Genomic DNA, 23,475 nt, shown 5'->3' with positions numbered 1-23,475 from the left:
GCAAACATGGGATAGTTAGGTATCTAGGTCCCTCAAAGTATTCTGGGCCAAAAGAAGATATTTGAGAGTAGTAATGGGTATGGATGTTAATAAAATAAGCCATGGAAAAAGTGTAGAAGTACTTCATTTTTTCAATATATATTTATTAAGAATAAATTATGTGCTAGGCATTGTTAGATGTTGATGATACAAGAAAAACAAAGCCTTGGGTCTCAGGATCCTTACTATATTGTGTGGTAAATAACACATAATTAAACACACACACATAAATGAGATTTTAATTCAGATTTCCATCAAAGTGGAACTGTGATATAGCCTGTCAATGGAATTATATACAACTATAAAAAATAATGAGGAGTTCCAGCCAAGATAGAGGCATAAGTGGACATGCTTCACTTCCTTGTACAACCATTAAGGATTACAACTTCCTCAAAACAAAGAAAACAACCAGAACTGCCAGAAAATTGAACTGTATGAAAGTCCAACAACCAGAGATTTAAAGGGGAAGTGTTCATCCAGATATGTAGGAGAGGAAGAGCCAAGGAACTGGGGTAGAGAGGACGCATGTGGTGGTTGGCAGTGGTGGCAAAGCAGAGGCTGCAGCCGGCTGGCTGAACGAGTGGTCCCAAGTTATAAAAGCCAGAAGGGACACCTGGGGGCTATTCCAGGCCCAGGCTAGACCACGAAGCTCATGGTTCCAGCACTAGGAAAATAAAGCATCATTGATTCTGGATGTGAAAACCATAAGGGGTTGGGGTGGCAGAAGAAACTGCCCATCTCCCAGGAGAATCCAGTTAGAGGGCCACCACAATCCTAGAACATAGGCAAACCCACGCACTCTGGGAATCATCACTAGGGCAATAGCTAGAGGGGCACAAGTCGCATATGGGAAGCAGCTGAAGTGACAGAAAACAGGGCAAGTGTTGAGCAAGTAGCATTGTTCCCTCTCTGACCTGTCTGCCACATACAGCCTCACAAAGCAGTGAACCCAGTTGCCCAGCACTGATGAATACCTAAACCTCTGCCCCTTATAATGCAACAGGTGTGGCAACTCTACCTAATACAGAGGCAAACACAGGAAGGCTGCCAAGTTGAGACAGGGAAATGTGACCCAAATGAAAAAACAAATCAAAATTCCAGAAAAAGAACTAAGTGAAAGGGAGATAGTTAACCTGTTATAGGCAGAGTTCAAAACACTGGTAATAAGAATGCTCAGAGAAATGATTGAGTACATCCACAAAATAAAGGAAGAAGGGAAGGTTATACAAAGTGAAATGAAGAAAATATATAGGGGACCAACAGTGATGGGAAGGAATCTGAGATTAAAATAAACTGTTTTGAACATAAAGAAGAAATAAACATTCTACCAGAACAAAATGAAGAAACAAGAATTAAAAAAAAAAAAAATGAGGGTTTAAGAAGACTCTGGGACATCTCCAAAAGTGCCAACATCTGAATCATAGGGGTGCCAGAGGAGAAGAGGAAGAGCAAGAAACTGAAAACTTATTTGAAAAAAAGTGGAGAAAAACTTCCCTAATTTGGCAAAGGAAATAGACATACAAGTTCAGGAAGGACAGAGAGTTCCAAACAAGTTAGACACAAAGAGGATTACACCAAGACATGTCATAATTAAAATGCCAAAGGTTCAAGATAAAGAGAGAATCTTCAAAGCAGCAAGAGAAAGAAGAGAGTTACCTATAAAGGAACTCCCATAAGTCTATCAGCTGATTTTTCAAAAGAAACTTTGCAGTCAAGAAGGGACTAGCAAGAAGTATCCAACGTGATGAAAAGTAAGGATCTACAACCAAGATTACCCTACCAAGCAAAGCTAGCATTTGAATAAAAGGGCAGATAAAGTGCTTCCCAGACAAGGCAAAGCTAAAGGAGTTCATTATCACCAAGCCCTTATTATATGAAATGTTACAGGGACTTAATTAAGAAAAAGAAGATCAAAACTATGAACATCAAAATGACAACAAACTCACAACTATCAACTACTGAATCTAAAAAACAAAACAAACTAAGCAAACAACCAGAATAGAAACAGAATCATAGGTATGGGGATCATTTTGAGGGTTAGCAGCAAAGGGGAAGGGGGAGAAAGGGGAAATGGTGCGGGTATCAAGAAGCATAATTGGTAGGAACAAAACAGACAGAGGGATGTTAAGAATAGTCTAGGAAACGGTGAAGCCAAAGAACTTACATGCACAACCCAAAGACATGAACTAAGGGGGTATTACTGGTGGGAGTGGGGTGCTTGGTAGAGGGGGACAAAGGGGGAAGAATTGGGACAACTGTAATAGCATAATCAATAAAATATTACCTAAAAAATAATGAGAAAATTATCCATGTATTGATATGGGAATATCTCCAAGATATATTATTAAGTGATAAAGTAAGATACAGAAAAGTATATACCCTATGTTTCCTTATTTGAAAATAGAGTGAGGGTAGAATAGAATTACTTAAACAAGTAAAAAATGTGATTAACTGGTATATCAATGAAGACAATCAGACAAGTCAGAATATGAAATTAATGGTAGGGATTAGATTTCACACAATTGTCAGAGTTGGTAGAAAGTCTATGTAGGCCGTTGTTTCTCTGTTCAATGTTGAGGCCAACACCAGTAACTACAGGTCAGCTAGACCAGCAGTCAAGAAGAAAAGCTGGATGTTGATGAGTACAATTATACACTGGATTCCATGAGGATAATTAGAACCCACATGGACCAGTTGGAGCCCAAGTCTGTCTATCATCACCTCCAACTTCTGTCCTATGCATGAGTGGCCTGCAGCAAAATCTGGTGCTTGCACATATGCTTGGCCAGAATTCAGAGAAGCTGAAGGGGAGAGGTCTGATGAGGATTGGAGAAGACATGGGTCTGGATGCCGTCCCAACCCAACAAAACCAGCAGACAGACCAGTGACACCATGAACTAGCTGCTTCAGCGCCCAGCACCCTGCATGATTTTCAGAGTGTAAACAATATGACTGCTGTTTACTTTTGCCTTCCAAATCTCATGCAAAGATCTCATGTAACTAACATGAATATAGATCCAAAAAGAGAAGAGAATTCTGGGAAATGTAGCCATAGCTTAATTGATGCACAACGAAGCCACCATACCTGATGTATGAGATAGGGGTGGGAGCTAGATTTTCAGTGCATATCTTTTATACTATCTCTAAGTTTTACCCATGAGTTGGTATTAATTATCAAATATTTAAATTATAAAATCCATAAAGTGATAAGTGGGAAGCAGATGATAAGATGGTATTATGGACCCAGTGATGGAAGTTGGAGGAGAGATAATATTAGAAACAGGTGGCAAGAAAGGCTTTCTGAGGAGATGACATTTGAGCAGAGACCCATTGACAAGATGGAGCCAGCCTGTTGAGAATACCTGAGCAAAAATGTCACAGGTAGAGGGAACAGCAAGGGCAAAACCAAGTGTAGAAACAAAGTGTCCTGCCCTGGCTGGTGTAGCTCAGTTGGTTTGAGCATCATTCCACGCACTAAAAAGTTGCAGGTTCGATTCACAGTCAGAGCACATACCTAGGTTGCAGGTTTGACTCCCAGTTGGGGCACATAGAAGGAGGCAACCGCTCAATGTTTCTCACATCAATGTTCTCCCCCCCCCCCCTTTCCTCTCTCTCTCTCTAAAAGCAATGGAAAACTGTTTGTGGGTGAGGATTAAAGAAAAAAACAACAAGAAACAAAGTGTTCTGTTCAAGGAGTGGAAAGAGGTAGGTGAGGTGGAAAAATGGACAGAACTAAATCATATGAGGTCTCATAGTGTTACTGAACAGGTGACCCGACCTTAAGCAGGTATGCCTAAAGCCAGCTAGTAGTGTATGGGTTCTTGTCTTTGTGTGCAGAAGATTCCACAACACAAGTCTAGGTGACTATGAGGATACATTTATAAAGTTCAGGATAGTAAAACAATGAATGGCTTAGTATAGAAGACGCAACAGGAGAGCCTAGGCTGGGCTGCCTTAGCTCACTGGGAAGTCATAGAAAAGGGGACCATGGGAACAGGTTAAGGGGATTAGCCTGGGACAAGCTGCCAGCTGCCCATTGCTTTAGAGTTTAGGAGTCACATGGCTGTGGGGAAAGAAATGGAGGAAGAAGGGAAAGGGAATGGTGCATGCTGATCTCCAGAGGGAGAGGGTGAATGCTGGGTCCTTTGTCTTGAGGCTTTTATCTCTTTCTTGCAGGTAGGAATCAGGGGAGGTCCCAGGGAAAGTTTTCTGTACAATCTTCATCAGTTCTCCAGGTGTGCTCTTTAAGGGTCATGGTTTCCTCTGATTAGTCTGTGACAGGGCAGGGGGTCTTTAGTCATTGCAGTTGGTTCTGGTGTTGCGCACCTGGTTTTGCTATTTTTCTGGGCCTGGAGCTGAAATACAACTGAGGCCTAGATATTATCTCTTGGAAGGAAAGGCCAGGGCAAGAAAGGTTACTCAGGAACCAAGGTCCTTGTTTCCCGTTTTGCTCGCTGCCCGGCACTCAGGGCCTTGGTGACCATCTGCACCTGGCTATAAATTTCCTGGTCATTGTGTTCAGCTATCTCAGTTTCCCTATTCCACTTGCCAATGAATTTTCCTAGTTTCTTACTATCCTGTCTCAGTAGGTCATGGTAGTACCTCTGAAATACATACCACATATGATAAGTTTTAGGAATAAGACCTGGGTTCTGGGAATCTAGGCCTGGTTTTAGCAAGACCCCACAGTAACTGCTGGTGTCAGGAACTGCCTAACCTCAAATAAATCTGCTGCCCCCACAGTACTGCCATTGCCAGTGACTGCCTATGCCCTTCAAAGGTATCCTTATGTGCCGACAGGAATTTAGCAACTTCTCTGTTCTCAGAATCAACTCTCCCTCCCTCACCCCTAGCCTGCCAATTCCCTGCCCCCCTTTAAAAAGCCCTGCCTTGCTATCGTTTGAGGCTGATGCCATTTTTGATCTCAGCCTGCCTGTTGCAGCTAGCCAAATAAATCTTTTAAACTAATGGCCTATTCTCCTGTTGTTCCTCTTCTCACTCTGTCAAACCTAACAATAAGAAACCCTGGAAGGTTTTAATCAGAAAGAACGTGTATGCGTCTATGTGAGATGTATCTCCCTTCACAGGTCACTTGCAATGCAGTACCTTTCCTGGCTACCACCCTCTCTTCTCCGGTGCCCACAGTAGGCCCTGCCACAGCCTCATGACACAGTTTGCTTGATGTCAGTTTATTTGTTTTTGGTCCAGGCTGGGGGGCTTGTCAAGGACTAGCACCTGCTGGTTTGCCTCAATGTCCCCAGCACCCTACTGGGTATTGACAAACCTCACCACCAGGACTGAACAATTCAGAGCAGAGGAAAATGTTGAATTAATTCTCTCTGACATGACTTTACATGATATATTAAGTTCTCTAGGGTTTGTTATTTAAACATGGCTGGTTTTGCTCAAGGGTTCTTCCTTTGATAGTTTTTATTAATTCACTGGCTGGTTGTCCCTCCACATCTCCTCTAGTCTTCCCTTCTTAGAACTTCCTCTGACCCCCAACACCCAGCCTGAGCCCCTGTGCCCTTGAGAAACTCACTTGAGCTCTTTGGACCTCACTTTCCTCATTCTAAAACAATGTTAATAACCCCAGCTCCCTGAGTTATTGAGAGAATCAGACATGAAAATAATTTGAGAGTGCTCCATCATATGTGGGGAAATGATTGAAGTTACATATTAGTGACTGGGGGAGATCAATCTCAGGTGGTGGCTTAAGACACTTTTCTGCTAGATTTTGTAAAGGAAACAAAGATTCATTTATTCATTCAAAAGTAATCAGTCCTCAGCTTCCAGGACAATCCTAGGGACACAGAGATGAACGTCCCACAGTTCCTATGCTACAGGAGGTCCCAGATATGTGCATATGGCTGGGGGTGCCCACAAAAAGAGAACTACATATCATTGTATATCCTCTTCCTCTTTCCACAACACAAGCCACAGTCTACTTTCCAGAGCCTTTCTGCACACAAGGCTACACTGTAGCCCTTAGCTCACAGTGACTCTTTCAGGAATGGGCACTTGACCCGCCCCATGGCAATTAGGGTCAATAACTCTCAAATCTATGTTTTGTTCTTTGTTTGTTTGTTTGTTTGGATGGATGGTGGAAAGAGGCAGATCTGTTGGGAAAAAAATGATTTTTCTTTGTGAAGAAAGAATAACACATGTCTAGAATTTCTTGGAAACTTCTTGTCACTTTGAGGGCAGAGAGTGAAGCTAAAATCAAAACAGAAGAAAACAAAGAATTGGTGAGGAACATGTCTTAGTGATGAAATTTGAGGAACTTGTATCCAGTAGTACTTGAATCCACTAGCATCCCTCTATCCCCCATTTTCCTCCACTCCATCTCCACCCTACCCTCCAGACTTGACCACTTGCTTAATGGAAATTCACAGCCACACTCAGAAGCTAGTTTCAGGAGTTGCTGCAGCAGCTTCATGGCCTCAGGACTCACAAAGCCTTTGGCTCTCCTAGTGACTCCCCAAAAGAGTTAGGGAATACAGCCCAGAAATGTGGGGACTGAATATCCCCATGGGTAAAACATGACCAATGGAACTCAGGATTGGGGAGCAGTGGTGGTGTTACAGAACCCCTGGGCTGCTCCAGTTGAAAACAAACCCACGGGCTCTTTAGTTAGGGGCCCGATTGCCCGCCGCCAAAATTATAACTCTCAATACCAGAGTTTGGTGAAAAGAAAAAGAATTGTTTATTTAACAGTTATATAGATTTAGTTATTTGTGGATTTCTGTTGTTAAGTCTTATGCTCTTTAAAATACCCACAAACACATATCCTTGCCTCCCCCCCTTCCAAACCAGGCTAGTTTTCGGAAAGTCAGAGAAACTGTTTCCCTACTTTCCAAACACAGTTCAGCTTTACCAGCAGCTGCCAATCATTCAATCCTGATTGGGGAGGTCCTTTCTGTGCTGTGGTGCCCTCCAGCTCTCAATGCAGGACTGCCTGGATTCTCAGCCTCCTTGCAAACTGCCTTCTTCCTGCAAACCGCGCAGATCTCCTCTCCTTCTCAAAACCGCATGGCGAGAGCCTCTTAAAGCAGCCCGGAGACCCCTTCTCCAAGCCACATGGAGAAGGCCCCTTCACCAAGCCACGTGGAGGGAGCACACGGGAGAGCGAGAGAGCGAGAGCCCGAGAGCGCGAGCGCGAGTGAGAGCCCGAGTCAGAGCGCCAGAGCGAGAGCCAGAGTGCCAGTGAGAGCCAGAGCCCGAACGAGAGCTTGAGAGAGTCCCAGAGTGAGAGCACAAGCGAGAGTCAGAGCGCCAGAGCCAGAGCCAGAGCCGGAACGAGAGCTTGAGAGACCCCGCTAAAATGTCTGCAGCTGCTTATATATCCCTGACTGCGTCATCTGACGCAGTGGGCGTTGCAAACAGTTCTGACCATTCACAGACCCTTACGTAGGCTCTGTGTGCTTTCCATACCATTCCCTGGTTCAAGACTCCTCCCATCTGCCTGAGGCTTTGGATGCATTAAAGCCATTTGCATAAGAAAGACAGTAGCCACCAGCCTCAGGCATGTGGAAGCATTTGAAAAGCTGCTTACTTCTCCCCATCCCCCAGCAGCAAACTCTGGGGATTTTTGGACTCCCCTGTTTCTGTAACAGTGGGGCTGAGAGGTATAGTCCCTGCCTTTATCTTTCCCCAGTGGACTGTTCTATATGGCCTCCGTGGAAATAACTTATGGATCTAAAGTTGTCAGAATTAGCAAGTAAAAATATTCATACTAAAATTTTGTGTTCATCTGGTATTCAGATTGAGCTGGGCATCCTGTGTTGATCTAGCAGCTCTGTGTGTTACCCAACAACCAGTTGTATTTGCTGAGACTCTGTGGCTAGGTAGTGTGATAACACACTACCTTGCATTTGTTTTCCCTTCTACCCTCTGTTCTTTCCTCACTTCTCTTTTCCCTTAACCCTGGTTGCCAGTACTGAATTCCACAATATAAGTGGCAGTATGATAAGTTGATCTCAGGTTCTGTTTTCTAGGGAGCCAAGCTAAGACAAGGAAGTTCAAGTCACTTTATCACTTACATCCAAAACAGTCCTGATGAAAATTGAGCCTCAGTTCCCTTTTCTGTGGAATGAGGATGACAATTCCTGCTCATTGACAGCCTAGAATAGATAAAGAGATTGAATGACTTTATGAAAGAGGAAGTGGTAACACTAGAGCTGATAGGTCACAGCAGACACCCCAGAAGACAGGAGATTGAGTCCCAGAGCTGCCCTTGCCACAGTGAGTTAATGGGGCTGGGACATGAGGTTGCTATTCCCTCAGCAGCTGTGGATTCTTCCATATTCTCTCACATGGGTGATGTCTCCCCTGGCTCTACTTTATCAGTCCACTGCATTTAATTGTTTCAGACTTTGCACTTCAGATTAACAACCACCAGGAAGCCCTGCTTCCACTCAATCATTCTTTCTATAGTGTGAATTGAAGCCCTCCTCTGATTCCATTTTGACAATGCTGTGGTTCATCCTGCCTTTATCTAGGCAACACATGCCCCTCCCTGTGTGCACCTCTGATCCCCTTTGTGTAGAATGGCCCTGGCCCTCAAGGCCTTATATTATCTGGCCTTGCCTATTTTTTATTTTTTTATTCATTCAGCAAGCCTAGCTTGAGCACTTACTGTGTGGCAGGCACTGTTCTGAGCACTGAGAGAGAGTAGTAAACAAAACAGACAAAAATCCCTATTTTCATGGAACTTACATTCTAGTGGCAGACACAGAAAATAAATATAGATAAGTAAAAAATATAGTAAAGTAGATGGTGGTAAGTTTGATGAAAGAAAAACAAAAAACAGGGAATTGGGGTGGCTAATGATCCTGCCCCCATATAGTTTTACTCTCTCTCCCCTGATCAAGCCATTCCCACCCACTGGCCTTCTTCCTGTTCTCAGATGTATTTATATTGTTCCTGTCTTTGCCCTTCTAGTTCTTCAGTTTCAGCCATTCCACGCCCCTCCCCAACCCCCTATTCCTATGATCTTTACATGGCTGAATCCTTCTTACCATTTGAGTCTTAATTCAAATGACATTACAGGGAGGCCTTCCTGGCTCACCCTGTCTAATGCTATTTCCCAGTTAATTTTTTATCCTATATCCTTGTTACATTGTAGCATTTCTCCTTACCACCTCTCTCAGAAATGATCCTCTGTAATTATGCTTGCCTATTCATTGTTTCTCCCCCTAGAATTTTAGCTTCATTAGAGTAGGGACCTTTTCTATTTGGTCTGCTGCTGTAATTCCAATGCCTGGAACAGTGCCTAAGACATTATAGGTACTCAGTGAATATTTCTTGAATGACTGGTAAATTCATTGCTTTCCAGTTCCCCTTACTCCTCTTCTTTCATGTAAAGAACTTACATTTTTTATTCAAGACTAGCCTAGCTAGTATATATGAATCAAAATACCATTACAAGAGAGAGATGGGAAGATGCTATAATTTTAGCATTGAAGATAGAAGGGTCCAGGAGCCAAAGAATGAAGTTGACTTCCAGAAGTTGGAATAGAAGAGGAAACAGATTCTCCTTTAGAAACTTCAGAAGAAACTCAGCTCTGCCGACATCTAAATTTTAACCCAGTAATACTCACTGGGATTTCTGACAATTGTAAGATAATAAATCTGTGTTGCTTTTAAACCAATACCCCCACACCAATATAATACTGTATTATACAAAGTAACACTAGCTGCTATAACAAACAAGCCTCCAAATTAATTAGATCTCAAACAAAATAGAAGCAAGTGGTTTTCCTCCAGACACTGACTTGGAGTACCAGACTTTCCACCTTGTCGCAGCACCATTCCCAAGGGCTTTTTCGTTGTCTAAATATAGCTAGTGGCAGAGGGAGAACTTTGTGGAAATGGCACATACTCTTTGCAAATGCCTTGGTGTGGAAGTGACACATGTCACTTCTGCTCACATTATTTTGGCAGAACTAGTTGTATTGCTCACCTGGGTGCAAGAGGATGTGGAAAGCGGTAACTGGGTTAGGTAGCTGACTTCCCGCAACAGCTTTATGCTATGTGAGGGAGAGAATAAACTTAGGTGAGCAGCTTTTTGGCTATAAATGCAACCTGATAAAAGCTAAAGGAAACAAAGGAGTAGGGTATTTCAGAAGAGGCAGCTGATGTAGTCAAGGAGACAAGAGTAGACAAGGAAGGCTTCCCAGAGAAGGCAGTGGTGAGGTGACTCATAAAAGATAAATAAGTCAACTGTGCAAAGAAAGAAGAAGGTTACTGCTAGCAGAGGGACAGCTATGTGCAAAGGTTTGGAGAAAAGAGAGAAGAGGGGGAGCAATGAGGGAAAAAGTGGGACAACTTGTAATAGAAAAATAATTAATTTAAAAAAAGAAAAGAAAAGAGAGAGCATGTCATAACTCATTCCTGAAATTGCCGATGGTTCAAGTGTTCTAAGAGAACAGTTAGAGGGAAGGAAGCAGGAGCAGTAAGAAACACTAAGCAGAAGGACTAGGTCATGATAGCTCATGAATGCCTTTGATCCAAGTGTTGACAGGGCCTTTTCCTGTTTCCTGGTATTGGTAATAGAGACCAAAATTGAGGACAAAGCACTGAGAACCTCACATTTATGGAGGATTAAGGACATCTGCTATGATTGGGGCAGTAATAGGCTCTGCCTCAGGAGTGTACAAAGAAGTGGTAGGACTGGTCCTACCACAATTACTCATCCTCCTCTCCCCAACCTCATATGAGCACAAGTTTGGGAAGAGATGAGAGAAGGAATCATGTAGTCATAGGTCCTTTGAGAATTGTTGGTTTGCTTTTTTTTTTTCTTTTCTACATCATCACCAAGGTGAGCCAGTTTTATGAAAGTTTAAAAAATATCAAAATTACCTCAAAACTTGACAGCTAAAAACAAAAAGCATTTATTATCTTATGGTTTCTGTGGGTAATGAATCCATGAGTAACTTAGCTGGGTGTATCCGGTTCAGATTATCTCAAAAGACTACAGTCAACATGTTGGCTGAAGCTACAGTCATTTCAAGGCTTGAATGGAGAAGGATCCACTTTGAAGCTCACTTGTGTGGCTGCTGGCAGTTAGTCCTTAACTCTGCAGTAGCTGGTGTCTAGAGACATTCGTTCCTCACTACATGGGACATCCATAGAGCTGCTCACAACATGGCAGCCAGATTCCCCAGGACAAGGAATGCAAATAAGAGAAAGAGAGGTGGAGTATCCAGTATGGAAGGCACGTTTTTTAAATAACTTAATATAAAAAAAGACATCCCTTCCCTTAGGCTGTAAATCTGGCCCACACCAAAGGGGAAGACAAGGGTGTAAATACCAGAAAGTGAGAGTCATGGGGGTCATTTTAGAAGATGCCTACCCAACTCTTACACAAAACATTATTTTGTAACCTATTCATTTTTTAATTATTTGAGATATAATCCATACAACACAAAATTTACCATCCACCAGTTTTAAAGTTTCAAGTCAGTGGTTTTTAGAATATTCATAAAGCTGTGAAAATATTATCACTTATTCCAGAACATTTCATCACTGCATAAAGAAATTCTATGCCCATTAGCAGTTCCTTCTGACTCCCCACATCCCCAGCTCGTGGCAACCATTAATCTACTTTCTGTCTCCATAGATTTGCCTATTCTGGATATTACATATAAATACAAGACCAATATATTACATATATATGTATGCATATGAATTGCCTGTACCATGTAGCCTTTTGTTTTTGGCTTCTTAGCAATGTTGTTTTCAAGGTGCCTTCATGTTGTAGCATTATTAGTACTCATTCTTTTTTATAACAAAAAATATTTTATTGTATGAATATACCACATTTTGTTTATCCATTTATCAGTTGATGGACATTTGGATTGTTTTTCTTTTTTGACTGTTATGAATCATGCTGCTGCTAATCAACACTCATGTACAAGATTTTTGTGAATGTATGTTTTAAACTATTTGGGGTATAAACCTGGCTGATCATTTGGCAACTCTGTATTTAACTTTTTGAGGAACTGTCAAACTATTCTCCAAACCTGCTGCATCACTTTATATAAGAGTTTTGATTCCTTGACATCCTAGCCAACACTTGTTACTTCTTTTCTTTTTACTATAACCATCCTAGTGGGTGTGGTTTTTTATTATGATGATTTGCATTTTCCTAATGACTAATGATGTTGAGTGTTTTTTCACACGTTTATTTGCCTTTTGTATACCTATTCAAATCCTTTGTCCATTTTTTAAAATTATTGATTTGAGAGAGAGAGAGAGGAAGGGAAGGAGGGAGAGAGAAAGATAAAAAGAGTGTGTGAGAGAGAGAAATGGACAGACATTGATCTGTTGTTCACTTATTTATGCATCCATTGATTGACTTTTTAAAAAAATAATTTATTTGTTTGCTTGTTTGTTTTTAGAGAGAGGGGAAAGGAGAAAGAGAGGGAGAGAAACATCACTGTGTGGTTGCCTCTCACTGGCACCCCCAACCTAGTCATGTGCCCTGACTGGGAATTGAACCAGTGACACTTCGTTCACAGGCCAATGCTCAATCCACTGAGCCACAGCAGCCAGGGCTTTGGTTGACTCTTGTATGTTCCCTGAGCAGGATTTGAATCCACAACCTTGGCATATCGGGGACAATGCTCTAATCAACTGAGCTACCCAGCCAGGGTCCTTTGTCCATTTTTAAAATTGGGTCGTCTTTTATTATTGAGTTGTAAGTGTTCATATGTTCTGGGTAATTGATCCTTAGTTGATATATGATTTGCAAATATTTTCTCTCATTATGTGGTTGCCTTTTTACTTTTTTGACAATATTCTTTGACACCCAAAGTTTTAAATTTTGATGAAGTCCAATTAAATTTTTCATTGGTTGTTTGTGGTTTACATGTCATTTGTAAGGAACCATTGTATAACCCAACAACATGAAGGTTTACATCTATATTTTCCTCTAAGAGTTTTGTAGTTTTAGCATTTACATTTAGGTCTTGGATCCATTTTGAATTAATTTTTGTGTATGATATAAGGTAGGGATCCAACTTCATTTGTTTGCAGTTGTCCCAGTACTATTGGTTGAAAAGATGATTCTATCCCCATTAAATGTGCTTGGCATCCTTGCTAAAATTAATTGACTATAGATGAATGCTTTATTTCTAGACTCTATCAACCTGTGTATCGATTTTGATGGCTGGTAATTTTTCTGTTCCTCATTTTTTTCTTAAATATTTTTTTATTATTCAATTATAGTTGACATTCAATATTGTATTTGTTTTAGATGTACAACATATTGATTAGACATTTATGTAACTTACTGGTCACCCCCATAAATCTAATATCCAACACTTTATTTATTTATTTGTTTGTTTGTTTGTTTGTTTTTGCCTTTTAGTTATTTTTATTACTCATAAAAAGCTTCATTTTTATTTCGCTTTCTGACTCTGTGCTGTGCCTTCAATACTTTCACAACAATTTTCTGCTCCTCAGTAGGAAAAGCATGCTTGATCCTGTCACAGACACATTTAGCATACATGGGTCCACCATAGGCTCTGCTGACATGTTTTTTCGTTTTAGACAACCTCATTAGAATTTTAGGTCTTACAGCATGAACTCTGTGAAGTCAGCCTGGGCACATGCCACATGCAGACTTTGGTGCTTTCCCGACCTTTTTGGATAAAAGATAAACAATTCTATTGCCAGGGGTTCGGGACAGCCTAGTTTTGTTAAGAGGCTGTATTGTAGGACAGCCCCCAGCAGTATGTCAAACGCTGGACCATTGTGAATGCCTAATGACACTCTTCCCAGAAGAGCAACATCATACATATTTATAACAATTTTGTTTATCTGAAATTCACATTCTACCAGGTACCTGTGTCTTTAAAAAAATTTTCCACTACAGTTTAGATTTAATATGATTTTGTACTAGTTTCACAGGTACAGCATAATGATTAGGCAATCATATACTTTACAATATAATATTATTGACTATATTATCTATGCTATACTTTAAATCCCATGACTAATTTGTAACTACCAATTTGTACTGCTTAATGCTTCCCCCTTTTTCACTCATCCCCCCCACACCCACTCCCATCTGACAACCATCAAAATGTTCTCTGTATCTGAGTTTATTTATGTTTTGATTGTTCATTTACTTTGTTTAGTAGATTCCAGGTATAAGTGAAATCATATGACATTTGTCTTCCTCTTTCTGACTTATTTCACTCAGCACAATATCCTCTAATTCCATTCATGCAGTTCCAGATGGCAGAATTTCATTCTCTTTTACGGCCAAGTCATCGTCGTCGTCGTCGGCAGCCGTCCGTCTCGAGAGACGATGGCGTAGCTTCTTGAGAGTCTATCTGCACCGCCGAGAATGGCTGTGCAGTCCGATTCGGGAGTGACAATCCCTGCCGCACTTGGTACAGGTGAAGGCAGATGGCTGTTGTTGCTGCTGCTGATGCTGCTTCCGCCGCAATCTTTTCTGGACTGCCTCCTCGTTGCGCGCAGCCTCCGCGCGTGACGTACCTTGCCTGACCGCGAGCCTCCAGGCTAGGCTGTCGTCTGCTTGAACTTCCCATGTGTTGAGATTGATGGAGCATTGTGTCATGTCCTTTTTGCAGATGTCTTTGAACCGCAGTTTTGGGCGCCCTGTCATCCTCTTGCCTTCTGCTAGCTCGCCGTAGAGGAGGTCTTTGGGGATACGGCCTACATCCATTCTTTTGACATGGCCTAGCCACCTGAGGCGTCTCTCGCTAAGAACTGCATGCAAACTGCTCATATTGGCTCGCTTCAGCACCTCGGTGCTGGGGACCTTATCCTGCCAGGCGACATGCAGGACGCGTCGCAGGCACCTCATGTGGAAGCTGTTGAGTTTCCTTTCGTGCCTTGCGTAGGTGGTCCACGTCTCGCTGCCAAGTCATATTCCATTGTATATATGCATCCCTTCTTCTTTATTCATTTGGTGCTGGTGGAAGTTGGGCCCTTGAGGTGTCACAGGGAGACCTACAAGGGAGGATGAGGTCTGGTGATAAGATTTATTTGTGGCACCAGATGCAAAATCCAAGGAGTGTCCCTGGGTTTCCAGTGTCCCAACTCTGTCCATCCCATCATGGAAAAAGTACAGTCTTGCCTTCAGTAGGACCATAAATAGGGCCAGTGTCCAGATATTTTGAACCATGCCAAAGTTAGTCCAGTCCAGCCTTTCTCACCATCTGGCTAGCTTATTTTTGGTGCTTCTCCTCAGTGGGGTCCATGTTCAGAGTATACATAGCCACTGGGGCCACAGGCTGCTGCTAGTCTCATGTGGTTGCTATGGAGAGAGAATTTGTGAACAAATGGGGTGAGCTTATGCTACCAGGAGAGAGGGGAAGAGAAGAGGGGGAGGAGGGGCTTCTTTGTTAAGCCGATTATCTCCAGCTTGGGACAAACCAAGTGCTTTTTCAAAATAACCAATCAACTTCCCAAGCTTTCACAGGCTTTTGATGCATCCACCCCCCAATAAGTCAATTTTCTAGATCTTCTGGGGTTGTGTCTCTTATCCAGTCTGATCCCTTCTCCCAGTGATCTGCAGGAAATGAACCAGTGGTTCACTAGGGATTTTGTGAAGCTGCAACTTCCTAGAGAAGCAAGCAGGTTTATGCTTTCTAGTTGATTATGCTTAATAATGTCTGATTTCCTTTGCTCCCTTCCTTTATCAATAGTTATGCTAACACAGTCATCTACTGATGAACATTTAGGTTGCTTTCATATCTGCCTATTGTAAACAATGCTGCAATGAAAATATGGATGCATGTACTTTTTTAAAAGATTTTATTTATTTACTTTTTAGAGAGAGGGACAGGGAGGGATAAACAAGGGGAGAAACATCGGTGTATGACAGATACATCAATTGGTTGCCTTTTGCATGCCCCCAACTGGGGACCTGGCCCACAACCCAGGCATGTACCCTGATTGGGAATCAAACTGGTGACCTTTTGTTTGCAGGCCAGCACTCAATCCACTGAGCCACAACAGCCAGGGCCGTATATATCTTTTTAAATTAATGTGTTGTTGTTTTTTTAATAGTTTATTTTTTATTGTATTTTTTTCATTACCATTTCCCACCCTTATATCCTCTTCCACCTCCACACACCCTGTTTTGAGTTTCTTTGGGTAAATACCCAGAAGTAGAATTGCTGGGTCCTTCTTTGTCTCTTGTTATAGGCTTCATTTTAAAGTTTTTAAGATTTATTTCTATTTGCATGAAATATATTTTTCCACTTCTCTACTTTCATTTCTGAGTGTCTTATGATGTGAAATGAATCTCTTTATAAACAGCATATGTAAGGCTCTTGTTTTCTTATCCATTCAGCCACCCTATGTCTTTTGATTGGATCATTTAATCCATTTATATTTAAATTTTTTAAATTTATTTATTTATTTATTTTTAGAGACAGGGGAAGAGAGGGAGAAGGAGAAGGAGTAAAACATCAGTGTAAGAGAATCATTAATCTGTTGCCTCTTGCATACCCCCAACAAAGAACCTGGTCTGCAACCCTGGCATGTGCCCTGACAGGGAATCAAACTGGTGACCTTTCAGTTTGCAGGCTGGCACTCAACCCACTGAGCTACACCAGCCAGTGTTACATTTAAATTTGATAGTTAATTTTTAAAAAGTATGTAGTTACTGGGAACCACCAGGGCTGCCCAGCCCAGCACTTCTGGCTGCACCATATAGGGGCAGCTGTGGATGGCTCAACAGCTGTGAGATACTGGGGCAGAGAGAGAAGGCCTGGGAGGTGCAGGCCCTAGAAACTGCACAGAGGGAGCAGGCCCACTATAGGCTGAAGATCTCAGGAGGCAGTAGGGACAGCACTCTGCCACCACCATTACTGTATCACTGCAGGGCCCTTCCCTGCGCCATCTGGGAAGGATCCAGTGAGAAATTTTGTATGAAACTACCAGAGGCTTGGGAAGGTGGAGGCCAGCCTTGACCATGAGAGATTGTGATTCTTGGGGAGGGAGAGCACATAGAAAATAGGGTCCCAGGGACTGGTGCTTCAGTATGGGGGCCACACAAAGACTCTTTTGGAAGGAGAGCTGAGGCAAGACCCAAGACTCAGCAGGGTCCCTGGGCTTACATGCCTGCACGTGGACACAGTGTCTCTACTAAACAAAAACTCAGAGGGCTATAGTGCACTGCAGGACCAGTAGGAGGGACCCAACGGAGGTACCCAACCCAGCAGGACCAGTGGGAGGGACCCAACTCAGCGCGGCTCAGAACAGAGTGCTGTTATAAGAGGAGAGTTCTGCGGAGCCACCAGCAAGATAGTGGCTGCTGCAGGACTAGGTGGCAGGAGCCAAATGCTGGAGTTTTGAAGCATCTAGCTAGATCTCCTCACAGACAGGTGCGCCCACCATCCACCTGCGGGATCTCAGGCTCAGGAGTATGCTGATGGGAACATTTTCACAGGGGAAAGAAAGAAAAGCTCTGAAACGGCCCTTTGCCGGACACCAAGAGCTACACAGTTCCCGGGGCCCTGATCTACTAAACCCAGTAGAGAAGAGAGAATAGACAGGTGCAACAAGGTACAAACTTGTCCCCTACATAGCTTTTTTTTTTTTTTAAGTATATTTTATTGATTATGTTGTTACAGTAATTCCAAATTTTTTCCCCTTTCCTCCCCTCTGCCCAGTACCCTCCTTCCCTCCAGCAATCCCACCCCCCTTAGTTCATGTCCATCGGTCATGCATATAAGTTCTTTGGCTTCACCCTTTCCTATATTATTCTTAACTTCCCCTTATTTTGTACCAATCAATTATACTTCTTAATCCCTGCACCATATCCCCACTTCTCCCTCTCCCCACTCCCAGCTAATAACCCTCCAAATGATCCCCACATATGATTCTGTTCCTGTTCTTGTTGTTTGCTTAGTTTGCTTCAGTTTATATTTTTTAGATTCAGTTTTGATAGTTGTGAGTTTGTTGTCATTTTAGTGTTTTAAGTGTAAATATTTCCCTGTCTTAACCTGGTCTTCATTCCTTACTCTCAGTATCCTTTCTCCTTCTATCCTCTCCTCCTTCTTATCCCAGGCCCAGCTATATAAATCTTAGCTCATTTGTTGTTGAGAGTGTTGAGGTGGATCTTTTTCTCCAATTAGGTCTCTATTAATTGTTTTATGTATAATTTTATGATTGTTATTTTTTCTTCTTTTTCTCCCACTGAAATATATATATATATATATACCTGATGCTATATGCTTCTCTTCTCTTATTCCATTCCATCTTCCCTCCTCCCTTTTTTACTTGCATTGTAAAATTTTACTTTCTTTTTTTCTTTGCCTCGTATCTATTACACACTCTTATTATTCCTCCTCCATCTACAATCACAAAATCACTTTTCTCTCAGTCATTTCATATTTGTTTTTCCTTTCTTATAATAGTCATAATCTCTTTAAACATTTATTAATATTGCTTACTTGTAGCTCATAAGGTGGTTGTCAGTTGTGGGTCTCTTTTCTGAGCTGTTTGGTTTTGCTCTGGCAGCATCTGTGCAACAGTATTCAACGCTTGGTGGGCAGAGTGAATGTCAGTCAGCCAGAGGAAAGGACCCACCAAACAACAACCCAACAACACCTGAAACTCAATTACAACCAGAGAGCCCACATCAATGGCATAAAGGGCAGCCCAAGAGCATCAAAGTCAGGAACTCAATGGAACTACACCACTCACTCCACAGGACTCCTAACAGAAAATCACTCTTTGAAGACAGAGAAGCAAAGCAGACCAATCTAATATGCAGAAACAAACAAAAAGAGTCACCAAAAATGGGGAGACCAAGAAACAACCACCACTCAAAAGGAAAGGAAGAATCCCAAGGAAGACTGTTAAATGAAATTGAGGCAAGCAAACTATCAGACTTTGAGTTCAAAATAATGGTTATAAGGAAGCTCAAGGAGATCAGTGAGAAATACAAAGAATTCCAGGGAAGCTACAAGGAATTTATTGCAAACTACACATGCCTGAAAAAGGACATAGAAAATATCAATAAGAGACAGGAGGAAATGAATAATACAATTGCTGAAATGAAGAACACAGTAGACGAATTAAAGGCAGGCTAGATGAAGGAGAGAATCAGATCAGGAAGCTGGAGTATAAAGTAGAAAAAAATTCCCAGACAGAGCAATAAAATGAAAAAAAGGCTCAAAAAGAATGAAGAGTAATTAAGAGAGATGCAGAACAACATGAAACACAATAAAATACGTATATTAGGGATACCAGAAGGATAAAAAGAGGAGCAAGGGATACAACACTTGTTTGAAAAAGTAATGACAGAAAACTTCCCTAACTTGATGTGAGAAGAAAGTCACACAAGTTCAGGAGGCACAGAGGGTCCCAATCAAGATGAACCCAAAGAAGCCTACTCCAAGACACATCATAATTAAAATTCCAAAATTCAAAGACAAGGAATAATCTTAAAGACAAGAGCAAAATAGCTAATTAACATACAAGGGAGCTCTGAAAAGGCTATCAGAAGATTTCTCAACAGAAGCAACAGGCCAGAAGGGAAAGGCAAAAAAATATTCCAAGCAATGAAAATCAAAGGCTTGCAACCAAGACTACTCGACCCAGCAAGGCTCTCATTCAAAATGGAAGGCAAAATAAGGAGTTACTTAGACAAAAGAAGGCTGAAAGAAGACACCTCCACCAAACCAGCATTGCAAGACATGCTAAAGAGACTGCTTTAAGAAGATGAAGAAAGAGAGAGAAAGAGAGGAGAATACTGGTATAAAGGTAAAAAATGTTATTGAACAAGTACCTATCAATAATAACCTTAAATGTAAATGGATTAACTGCTCCAATCAAAAGACATGGAGTAGTTAAATGTATAAGAAGACATGACACACACCCCCCAACCCAGGCCCTGGCTGATGTGGCTCAGTGGATTGAGCACTGGCCTGTGAAACAAAGGGTCCCCGGTTTGATTCCAAGTCAGGGCACAAGCCTGGGTTGCAGGACAGGTCCCCAGTTGGGGGCACATTAGAGCCAACCACACGCTGATGTTTCTTTCCCTTTCTCCCTTCCTTCCCCTCTCTCTAAAAATAAATAAATAAAATCTTTAAAAAAAAGAAAGAAAGAAAATATGAGCCACATATAGGTGGTCTACAAGAGATCCAACTCAGAACAAAAGATCTACACAGACTGAAGGTGAAGGAATGGAAAAAAGTATTCCAAGCAAATGGACATGAAAAAAAAAAAAAAAAGCTGGGGTAGCAATACTTATATCAGACACAATGGACTTCAAAACAAAGGCCATAAGAGAGATGGAGAAGGACACTTCATAATACTTAAGGGAACAATCCATCAAAAGGATATAACCCTTGTAAGTATACATGCACCCTACACAGGATCACCCAAAGATATAAGAAAAATCTTGGAAGACTTCAAAAAGAATATTGACAGCACCACACTTATAGTATGGGCACTTTAACACCCCAATATCAACAGTGGATAGATCTTCCAAACCAAGAATCAAGAAGGATGCCATGGCACTGAATAACATTCTAGGTCAAATGGACTTAATTGATATATACAGAACCTTTCACCCCAAAGAAGCAAAATAAACATCCTTTCCAAATGCACATGGAACATTCTCAAAAATATCCACATTGTAGAATACAAAACGAATTCAAAAAATTGAAATTATATAAAGCATTTTCTCAGATCATAATGGCTTGAAACTAAAAACCAACTCAAGGAAAAAATTCAAAAACATTCAAATTCATAGAAACTGAATAACATGTTATTAAACAATAAAAAATTAATAATAAGATCAAGGAATATATTTAAAAGTTTCTGAAAGCAAAGAAAAATGAACACACATCATCCCAAAACATTTGGGACACAGCAAAAGCAGTCCTGAGAAGGAAGTTCATAGCAATACAGGCCTACCTAAAAAAGAAAGAAAAATTTTAAATGAACAACCTAACCCTATGTCAGTGAGAACTTGAGGAACATGTAGTCTCCAACAGGCTACCTAAGCCCAGACTGGTACATGATCTGACACAACCAGGGACAGGTCCAGGAAGTGCATATCAATCTAAGAAGCAGAAACAAACAAGAGGTGTCACAAAATGGGGAGACAGAGAAACAACCCCCCATCAAAAGGAAAGGAGGAATCCCCAGAAAGAGTGCTAAATGAAATAGAGAAAAGGAAACTATCAGAAATGCAATTCAAAATATGGAGTATAGGGAAGCTCAATGAGCTCAGCGAGCTCAAAGAAAACTACAAAGAACTCCAGGGAAATTACAAGGAACTTATTGAGAATTACACCAGCATGAAAAAGGACATAGAAGCTATCAATAAGAGCCAGGAGGAAATGAAGAATACAGCTTCTGAATTGAAGAACACAGTAGAAGAAATTAAAAGCAGGCTAGAGGAAGCAGAAGATTGGATTGGAAAGCTGGAGGACAACATAGAAAAAATTTCCAGAAGTGCAACAATAACAACAAAAAAGTCTGAAAAAGAATAAAGAAGTTTTAAGAGAGCGGCAGGACAACATGAAATGTAATAATATCTGTATCATAGAAATACCAGAAGGAGAAGAAGAGGAACAAGGGATAGAAAATCTGTTTGAAAAAGTAATGACAGAAAACTTCCCTAATTTGATGAGGAAAAAAGTCACTCAAGTCCAGGAAGCAAGAGGAGGCCAATGAAGATGAACCCAAACAGGCCCACTCCAAGAAACATCATAATGAAAATGGCAAAATTCAAAGACAAAGAGAGAATCATAAAAGGAGCAAGAGAGAAACAGCTAATAACATACAAGGGAGCTCTGATATGGTTATCATCAGATTTCTCAACAGAAACACTACAGGCCAGAAGGGAATGGCAAAAAGTACTCCAAGCAATAAACAACAAAGGCCTACAACCAAGACTACTCTATCCAGCAAGGCTCTCATTCAAAATGAAAAGTGAAATAAGTGTTTTCAAGACAAAAAAAAAAAAGGTTAAAAGAATACATCTCCACCAAACCAGCATTGCAAGAGATGCTAAAAGGTCTGCTTTAAGAAGATGAAGGAACAGAGAGAGAGAGAGAGAGAGAGAGAGAGAGAGAGAGAGAGAGAGAGAAAGGAACACAGGTACGAAGGGGAAAAATGACAATGAATAGGTACCTATCAATAATAACCTTCAATGTAAATGGATTAAATGCACCAATTAAAAGACATAGGGTAGCTGAATGAATTAGAAATCATGACCCACATATATGCTCTTCTACAAGAGACCCACCTCAGAACTAAAGATCTACACAGACTGAAAGTGAAGGGATGGAAAAAAATATTTCAGGCAAATGTACATAAAAAAAAAGTTGGGGTAGCAATACTTACATCAACCAAAACAGATTTCACAGCAAAGGCCATAAAGAGAGAAAAAGAAGGACATTTCATAATACTTAAGGGAACAATCCATCAAGAAGAATAACCCTGGTAAACATATATGCACCCAACATAGGAGCACCCAAATATATAAGGAAAATCTTGAAGGATTACAAGAAGGATATTGACAGCAACACAGTCTTAGTAGGGGACTTTATCACCCCGTTGTCAACAATGGACAGATCTTCAAAGCAAAGGAACACCAAGGATATTGAGACATTGAACAACACTCTAGATCAAATGGACTTTATTGATATATATAGAACTTTTCACCTCAGAGGAGCAAAATATAATTCTTTTCAAGTGCATATGGAACATTTTCAAAGATAGATCACATGGTAGGACACAAAACAAGCCTCAACAAATTCAAGAAAATTGAAATTATATCAAGCATCTTCTCAGATCACAATGCCTTAAAACTGGAAATCGACCTCAAGGAAAAAAACTCAAAGACATTCAAACTCATAGAGAATGAATAACATATTATTAAATAATGAATGAGTTAACAATGACATCAAGGAAGAAATCAAAAAGTTTCTAGAAACAAATGATAATGAACACACAACAACCCAAAACCTATGGGACACAGCAAAAGCAGTCCTGAGAGGAAAGTTCATAGCAATACAGGCCTACCTATAAGGGATAGAAGAATCTCAAATAAAAAATATAACCCTATAGCTACAAGAACTAGAGGAACAATAACAAAGCCCAGAGAGAGTAAAAGGAAGGAAATCATCAAGATCAGAGTAGAATTAAATGACATAGAGACTAAACAAGCAAATCAAAAGATCAATAAAACCAGTATCTTGTTCTTTGAAAAGACAAACAAAATCAACAAGCCTTTAACCAGACTCATCAAGAAAAAAGAAAGAGGACCCAAATAAACAAAATCAGAAATGAAGGAGAAATCACAACTGATAACCACAGAAGTACAAAGGATTTTAAGAAATTACTATGAATAACTGTATCACAAGAAATTTGACAACCTAGATGAAATGGACAAATTTCTGGAAACATAATCTTCCAAAACTGAAT

General features: G+C 40.9%; 1 pseudogene; it reads right to left on the bottom strand.

The window, feature by feature from the left end:
• Positions 1 to 13,423: 13,423 nt before the first annotated feature.
• Positions 13,424 to 13,799, bottom strand: LOC150003018 (large ribosomal subunit protein eL34 pseudogene; annotated as a pseudogene).
• Between the last annotated feature and the right edge of the window lie 9,676 nt (positions 13,800 to 23,475).

Source organism: Furipterus horrens, unplaced genomic scaffold (assembly GCF_987537825.1).
Source record: "Furipterus horrens unplaced genomic scaffold, mFurHor1.1.pri manual_scaffold_8, whole genome shotgun sequence".
NCBI classification, from domain to species: Eukaryota; Metazoa; Chordata; class Mammalia; order Chiroptera; family Furipteridae; genus Furipterus; species Furipterus horrens.
The sequence above is the reverse complement of the archived record's forward strand: the minus strand, read 5'-3'. Positions and strand labels throughout refer to the sequence as shown.